Here is an 8,434-nt window from a genome sequence, read left to right on the forward strand (position 1 = left end):
AACAGTGGGGGCACACAGGTGCAGTGCTTGAACCATTAGGGTTATAAAAAGTTGGGCTAAAGAACAAGAAGGGTAGATGTTTGCAGCCTTCTGAAGTGGTGTTATTTTGTATGGGTGGAAGCTTTCTGAAATTGTTTGCTGATACTCTGTGTATTGTGGACATCTCAACTGTGATGTATGCTGCAACAAAAAAGAGCTATATACGTACTCTTCAGGGAGTCTCATTGTAAAAAATAGAGGTAAGTTATTATTTTTTCAGTTGCTTATTCTTGTACTGTAGTAGGGAGGGAACTCTCCTAAAGGAAAAATTATTTAGATAGTTGAGAGTAATTGCAAACCATAAACCATAGAAGTCTTGTCCCTATAGCTCTGCTAAACTTTTTGAGTTAGTAGCTTGGGGACTGCTTTCAGTCAGTCCATAGCTAGCTGTAAAACTAGGCAACACTGGAATCCCTTAAACTTGAGGGTAAATACAGAACCTCTCCTTGGTTCTTAGAGTTCATTAAAGCACCTGTGAAAATTGAGCTGGAAATACTGTCTTACATGAAGTGGATATCAATATATCAGTTGTGAGCAGCATATGAAATAAATCTCACGTTTTAATTCATACTTGTGTGTGATGGCACGGCCGAGCAGAGTATGGCCGAGCAATGACTGTGCTCGGTGCGCCCAACCCACTCCTTGTTCCTCCGTGCAGAAAGGTCCTGCTGCCCTCCTGTGGTCCTTTCCAGCGACACGGGTTTGTTCTGAAGCTGCTGGAACATTAATTTTCTTTTAAAGCTGAATTTTTAGCTGCCTGTAAAATGAACGATGCCTTTATTCTGTATCAAAGAGCTAGTTGCAGTATATGAAATGTTCTTCTGTGGTAAAATAACCTTTGTGGATGATAGGACAGCAGTGGATGTCACTTATGCCAGCTTTTGTGAAGCTTTTCATCACATGTCGAGTATTCATCTGTCCAAGTTAGGATTTCATGCTCTGAATGGGTAAGTAATTAGCTGAATGGAAAACTGGATGAACAGGAATGGGAGAGTGTTTAATACTGTGTACAAATGCTGGTAACAGAAAAAATACCCCAGGATCCATACTGAGACTAGTTCTGTTTAACAGCTTTATTAGCTGCTTGGAGAGGTTTGTGGGTGACAACAATAGGGGATAGGGCCAGGTGACATGGTGGATGACAGGGCTGCCACTCAGATCTAGACAAGACTGGCAGGGATGTGCTTTCCTGAAGCTTTTCTAATATCTGAACCCATTCTAGGAATCTGGTATCTCCTGTGGTATCTTGAACATATTGAGAAATTTCTTTTATAAATCTAAATAATGTAATATGCCAAGCTAACTAGCTGAGTCTTTATTTGATGAAAAACATGGTTTATACTTTGTTGCTTTACAACAAACATAAAGCCATGATTCAGTTGCTTGTCAGTGTTGGCTTCAATAAGTAAACCTCAAATTTCCACTGAGGCAATAGCCAAGTAATCATGAAACTGAAAATGAGTTCATGAGTTCAATTCTTTTATAATTCTCTACTGCTAACTGAGACTAAAACTCACCTGGCAAGTTTGAAAAAAAAAGTGGTTTTTTGGTGTCAGTAATACCAATAATTTCTAAAGTGAACTTTCTTCTCTTTGCTTTTAACTGAATACATGTAGATGAAAGATTGTAGTTCAGCACTTTTGTAAAAGAGATTTGTTGCTGTAAACTTGATCAGTACCATACAACTTGTGTAAAAGGTTGTCTTGTGAATTTCTGAGGTATGATGGAGTAACTGCTAATGTTACTGAGTTCTGTAAATGGTGTAGCTGAGCACTTGATTACCGCAGCACATCTATTTTAACTTACATTCTCTTCTCTAGACCAGGAATCTCACTGGTCTGTGCAGTGCATCTCCAGAGTGACTCTGTGGGACTGCTGTGCCTGCCATAGGGTTTGCAGTAGGATACTGTTTATAAGATTTCTGAACCAAGGAAGTTTTGTGTGCATGTGCCCCAAAGTCTCTTCTCCTGAGGGCTGATTCGAGGTGAACTCTGTGGGATTCAGCAGTCTTTTGGCTAAAGTGCTTTGTGCAATCCTGAGTACTGTAAGAGCCACACCAACAGGCTGTGGCTGTTCTGCCCATCTGCAGGACTGACCCTGTCCAAGAGGGAGTGATGGCAGAACAGAGATATGTGTGTCTGCCAGGGATTTTAGGAAGCCACAGGGGAGAGGTTTTGTTTGTTGTTGTTTTGTGATAATTTGGACCTATCTGCCTAAATTCAGTTGAAATAGTTCTTTGAATCTGTGCCTAAACAAATGAAGTTCCTTTGGACCTTGACTCTCTGGGCTGAAGTCAAATATTTAACATCTGCTTACAAGTGTTTAGTTAATATGGTAAGATGAACTTTTAAAGAGGTGCAAATGTTCTGACTTTCATTTCTTGTTCGGCTTCCCTTCTGTAAAAGTTGTTTACAAGTCACAAACTTGTAAAATATGGTGAAATGAAACTTAAAGGCCTTTATAATTGTTACCTGTGGAAACATTACTGAAACAGTAATGCGCAGCCCAAGTGTGTAAGTAGTGGTTGTTTGCTCAATGATTGAGGATTACTGCATACAGCAAACTAGATCTGTGCAAAGGAAATGAGAAATTTGAGTCTTAGCAAAACATTGCCTGGGAGATAACACACCATCACTTTTTAGAAAATTAATTCTTATGTGGTTCCTGTGTAACAGGATCAATGTGAGGTACTGATTCTGTGTTACTTGTTTAGTTTTCTATTGCTGCTTTAAACTTTAGTAACAATTCAGGTATTTGTAACTGATCTTATATTTTGTAATGCTTTGGGATACTAAAATTGACCTTAGTGATAGACTTAACTGCTGAGTTAGTGAACTTCTGTTATTCACAAAAACTGAGATCTTAAATATTTGTTCTACCTAACTAGGTATGCAAAACCTGTATAGACTTTTATCACCATTATCTATAGACATATAGGACTTAGGACTGCATTTTTGCTATACTGGTTTTGATTGCTTAGCTGCTTTATTGCTTTTGCTTTCCCTTCTACTCACCACAGTGAGTAGAAGGGAGTATTACGAATAATTGCTTTTCCCTCCAGTCCTTGTCAGTTGAGTTAATGCCTGAATTGGAAGGCTGCTTGAACTGTGGATGTGTGCACATGCGTGGGTTTTGTGGCTTGGTGGGGTGGGTTTTTTGGTTTGTTTTTGTTTTTTGGTGAGTTTTTAAAGTGTTTTTTGTTATTGGTTTGGTGGGGTTTTTTTTATTTTGTTGAGTTTTCTGCTTGTTTTTTTGTTTTGTTTTGTTTTTTCCCCAGTAGCATTTAATAAGAATGTGCCCCTTGATTATGGGTCTGAAGAAACTGGTTTTTGGCTTCCCCTGTAGGAAGTTAGGAACAAAGAAATAACCTAAATTCTACTGAACTTAATAAAAAGGGAAATACTTGTCTTTTGCTTTTTTTCTATGAGCCTCTTTTATCAGTTTCAGAACAGTTAGATGAAGAAGGTGTGTGTATGTGTATATATAAAGTGTATACATACAGTGCCATGCCTTCAGAAGAGACAGTTTGTGATGCAAATTCTTCCAAACTTCATAACATCTTTAAATCTACTTCTGCAAAAATGAGATTTGACTGCTCACAAGAGGGCACTGCAGCTCTACTTTTGTGTATCTTTTTGTGAGCCATGAGAAAAGCAAATAATATTGTTATTTTCCAGTGTAATTTTAAGCTGCCTCTAAAATAAAAGTATAGATTGCCAATTTGGTTTTGGTGGTTTGTTTTGGTTTTTTTTTAATTTTTTTTTTTAATTAAAGAAGAAATTAAGGCACTGGAAGTAATACAAAAATTAGAGTTGGGAGCTTTGAATGGAATGTCCCTTTGTCAGCTTCAGGGTCAGAGTATTGTAGCTGGTGATGACTGAGTGAGACAAGTAAGATAAAGAAAGTTGTGATCTCATTCAAAAAAAAAAGGGAAGACTGTCTGACCATAATGAACTAATTTATTTACTTATCAAAGCCTTAAGTGTCATTAGACAGCTCAGTAGGCAAGTCATCATGAGAGGAGTGTTCGCTTAGTAAAGATTAATTATAGCCTCCAGCATATCAAGTTTATTATGTCCAATAAGTATGTCAAACAGCTGGAGGAACATGTTTGTCTTTACACTTGATAGCATTCTCTTGCCTCAAGGTCTGACTCCTGGAAGAATAATTAGTTGATGTGGGTGAATTGTTTCTAATTCTGCAAACTGTTTTTTGGTGTGTATTTAATTCTGTGCTTTGAGTAAAACAAAATTAAGTATTGGATTGGATGCCAAAGTTGTGAGTACATAACTCTAATAGCTCATGGACTGTAAAGCACTGTGGGGTTTTTTGTTTGTTTATTTGTTTTTGGGTTTCTTTTTTTTGGTATTTAATATGTGCATTTATTGTATTTAAGAAAAATTGTTGAATAATTTTGGTTTTAGGATGTCTTTTCTCAGAGGAAATATGAAAGTCTGGCAACTGAAAGATTGTTGGGCTTTTAGTGTATACCTGCTGAAGAAATTCTTATACCAAGCTAGCTTTACAATTTTCCATAATGGCTCTTTCTCTTCTGATATTACTTCTCATTCAATGGCATAGACACTCACAAACTTGATTATGTAAAAGTCTCTGTCACTGAATAGATAGACAAGGTAGGTTTGGAGCCACGTGGCAAATAGCTGAAGGGTCCATAAAAAGCCATGGGAAAATAGTCTGTACTTAGATGTAATTTATTTTATGCTTTTGAAAAGCACATATGCTATAGGATTATGAAGAGGGTGCATGGAGCTGATAAAAGGTACAGGAAACACCCAAATGTACAATGAGAAAAAAAAGATTACTACAGGAAATGAGTGAGAAATGGTGCAAGCTGTTTCAGTAGAGTAAGGAAAGCTTCTGATAACAGAATGAAGTTAGCATCTCCAGGACAAGATTTAGCTAAAGAGTTTAAAATTGTTTTTATACAGTGCTCTAAAGGTGATGTCAAAAAGGAAAAATAATTTTTGTTTTAAGCAATAAGAACTTCGGATTGGTAAGAGGTAGGCACAATTTTGAATTTTGAGCCGACAGTGCTATTGGGACAGACTTGTTATTGTGCAGTTTTGAACCAGAGGGAGAGCAATAATTTTTAAATGGGAATGTCTAGATAAACAACAAAAACCAGATGTCAGTCCTTCTTTGAAAGTAAGTGATAAGATCTGATTTGAAAGTAAGCAATTAATTACTCTTATAAAAATAAAGCTTTAGACTGCAATAAACCTGCACTGGCTTTTCATCTGGCTTTCTCCTGGTTTTGCTCTGCAGTTTCTGATTGCTGAGGTACTGGTCAGGCTGTTGTTACTGTCTGTCCTGTCTTGCTAGAATGTGCAGAACTTGTATTCTCTCTTGTCAGAATGGGATTCTTGTGAGATTTATAACATGTGTTAAGCAGGGGGGTTTTGTATAGTCTTCAAGAGAATGTTTGCTGTACATACACACACTTGGTCAGCTCACACTTAATCAATCAGTGTCACCACTTAGGTAACATCTTTGTTTGGCAAATAGACAAAAGCTTAGACTCTCAGGATCTTTATAATATTTCATATTGTAGGCTTGCTATTTCTTTCTCCCTCATCTGGCAAATGGCAGAAATTTGGCATTTAACAATTCAGTGCATTAGACCTTTTACTGATACTGAAAAAGCATGCACACAAATCTTGGAGCCACAACTCTTAGGAACTCTAAAAGCTTAGTTCCTAAACTTAGTTCAGTGGAATTTTCAAGTACTGTAATGTATTCACTTCTTGTTTTTTTATTCTTTCAGCCAGCCAAACACAGACTGTGTTTTTAAAGAGAGAACAGATTGTCGTGGTTCCTTCTCCTTAGTGTACAGAAACACAGGCATATTTGACAGCAGCAGAACAGCACGTTAGGATGGAGGCACAAAGATAGCTTGAGAGAACACTCATCAGTATCTGCTTTTTTTATTCTTATGAGTTAATAAATAGCAAATAGATATTCCTTTAAGAGCAAACTGCTAAATTAATCCATTCATTTACTGATAAAAAATAATTAGGAAATGGTATCTTTTCCTATTGTGATTTGGAACTTGAAAAAAAGTACTTGACATGAATTTCATTTAAAAAAATCTTTTAAGATTATTTAGCTGAGGTAGAAAGACAGCTTCTTAGAGATGGAGAATATTGTTTAGCCATTCAAATAAAAAAAAAAATCTGACAACTACAGGGATGACAGTATATACTTTATGTGCCATTGGAAGATTTAACACTTCCTTTGTGTTTTCACGGAAAATGCAGAGCACAGTAGTGGGGAAGGAAGTAATATATTAAGTACACCCAAAATTTAAGTATCTTGTGTACCTGCAAAGTAATTAGTTTCTTCTTCTTGCCTGCAAGTGCTTGACCAGCTGCTGGCTATTGAACTCTGGTCACTAGGAGGTAACACACATAAAAGCATAAGCTGAATGCATGACAGAAAATGATCTCCAGAATATGTCAATGGGCCTTGTCATCAGCGTGCAGTGCTGAGTAAACATTGTCACTGGAGCAGAGGACAGCTCTTATGTTATGGAAACCTTTTTTAGATGTGCTAAGCATACAGTGAGCATATCCTCTTTCTCTGGGAAGATGTGGCTGTTTGTGATACAAAATCTTTCCACACAGGGGTTTAGACTGAAGATTGCTGGATTTTCTATAAGAAGTTGTCTTCCTGCTCAAAACCAGTTGTAGGTCTAATATCTTACTGTGTACTGTAGTCATAGCATGAAGTCAATGTGTTCCTGTATGATTCATTGAAGTACCTGAATTGCTTAAACACTGTATTTGGCTTTCCAACAGACCTGTATTTTTAGGGGGTCACATCTGCAAAGCCTTCTACTTAGTTTTTCCTCATTACCACAGGTAAAAATTTCAGTTTAGCTGTTTGATTAGTTGGTGTAGAGGCTTACTATGCCCATTGACATATTAGACAATTTGGTTTGAACGAGTGTTTTTATTTATTTTTTCAGTTACTGTTAGTGCTGAAGCAATTCCACATTTTAGCTAGGTAATTTAGCTAGCTAATTCACCTCTTTATAAAAAGAGGTGAATTTACTCTGGGAGAACATTTCTATGCTACTTGAAGAAATGTGGACTTCTTTAATAAAGAAATAGGAAGAAGTTTTTAGAAGTCTCAAAGTTTGTGTAAATTGTAAAAAGTATACAATTGATTAGAACAAATTCCTGTGAAAAGTTGGGATAAAGATAGAAATGATCTAGAGAAAGCATGAACAGGGTAATATAAATAATTTATGACCATTTGAAATGGAATCTAGCTAAAGCTGTGAAGAGTTGTTCCAGAAGAGCTGTGCTAGGGGAATTGGGAATGCTCCCATTTATGGGCTTATATGACTTCTTCATCTGGTCTCTCTTGCTTCTTGTAACTTTTCTCAGTCTATCCTAAGTAAGTTGGGACTCAAACCCCTTTGTTCTCTCTTGTCTTTACAGTAAAATTGTTCAGTTAGATTCAAGGTGGTGTTTGTACAATTATCACTTTATCATTTAAACTATAATTTATTCAAGTGTTGGATGCTTTTCACAAATTGTGCTGGAAAATTCCTTTTAAGAGTTTGGTATGGTTATTCAATTACTGGCCTGAATATTTGAAATTTATGCAGCTGACTCTTCATGGCTAACTGGCTTATTAGTCACTGTGCCTTGGCTTCCTCAAACCCTAGAACTCCTCTGCTGGGCTAATCTGCCATGCTTGTGGCCTGCATGGTTTAGAAGTGCATTTGACTTTCATCTTTAGGCTTTGCATGGAACTTGCTACAAAAGGTTTGAGAGAGAGTTTTCTTCTGGTTTTAGGGGAGATAGATGAAAGCTTGTCCATTCAAATTGGGAGAAGCACAGTCAAACTGAGACTGCTTTGTAAATGGGGTCTACTAGGCAGCCTTGAAATATTGGAGATGATAGACTAGTTATGAGATTAATTAGATGATCTCCCTTGCTGTCAGGAGAAATAAAGGGTGCAAAACCACTTAATTAGAACAGCACAATATAATGAATGTGTTTCAGTGCAGACTTTTTTCTTCTGCTTTCAGCACGCTTCTGTAAAAGTACTTGGCAAGTAATAATCTGTCTAATAAGTAGACAAAGGAAATAAGTTGTCTTTTAGTTCATTTACAAAAACTGTCTTAGTTAATCTATTAAAAATTAGTGAAGTGGCCTACTGCATGGTTAAGTTTGGAATACTTTCCCATTTCTCTGGCTGTTATGTACTTCCAGTTTTGAAAAGGAAATATAGGATGGAAAAAAACCTAGTATTGTTGCTATGGGAACAGTAACTTTGTGCAATTGAAAATAGTAGTTGTTGTTGGAGTTTGTAGCACATCAGTACCTGGACTATTGCCCAGGTACTAAACCAGTGTGTAGCC

This window comes from Fringilla coelebs (assembly GCF_963513975.1).
Source record: "Fringilla coelebs genome assembly, chromosome: 14".
Lineage (NCBI taxonomy): Eukaryota > Metazoa > Chordata > Aves > Passeriformes > Fringillidae > Fringilla > Fringilla coelebs.